The sequence below is a fragment of the Physeter macrocephalus genome, chromosome 4, assembly GCF_002837175.3.
Source record: "Physeter macrocephalus isolate SW-GA chromosome 4, ASM283717v5, whole genome shotgun sequence".
Lineage (NCBI taxonomy): Eukaryota > Metazoa > Chordata > Mammalia > Artiodactyla > Physeteridae > Physeter > Physeter macrocephalus.
This window is the reverse complement of record NC_041217.1, coordinates 40,319,026-40,319,709: the sequence shown is the minus strand read 5'-3', so window position 1 is coordinate 40,319,709 and position 684 is coordinate 40,319,026.

The following is a 684-nucleotide window of genomic DNA, read 5'->3' as shown; positions in this document are numbered from 1 at the left end:
AAAGATACATTCCAGACATTTGCACCGTGATGAAAGAGGAAGAACCGCTGAAGTAGCAAAGGAAATAAATTAACACCATCTCAGCTAAAATCACACACAATTAAAACCTGGATCTGAATGTACTTTCCTGTGCAGAGAGAGCATCTTGAAAATGACATGCATTAGTCATTAGTCACTCCAGCCACCCTACTCAGTGTGTGGGGAGATCATCTCTGACACTGCAGGGGGACAGGGAAGAAGGGCTGGGTGCCCGACCTGGGGCCTCAGCTTTCTGTTCTCCCAGCTGGAGTCCGCAAGTCCCACTCCTCTGTGACGGGGGCATCCAGGTGAGCCAGGTGCAACTTCTTCCAGTAGTCGTTTCATCCATCTTCCCTTCCAGGGTGGGACCCATCCAGCAGAGACAGGGGCCTGGGGTCTGTGAAGGGATGTGGACCATTAGCCATTCGTGCAGAAGTACACAGATGCGGCCCAAGGCTCTAGGCTCTCTCCAGGGTCCTGGCCTGCAAGGAGCCCAGCATTTTGGTCACCTCCTCGGGTCCTGCCTTCAGGCAGATCAGTCTCCCTCAGCTCAGGAAGAGGCGGCGCTAATTTACATCCTCAACTCTCTTCTTTCTCCTACTTTGCTCCTCCTTCCTCTCCTTATAATTTTTCTTCTTCCAGAAAAGAAAAGAAACCCCCCAGCAA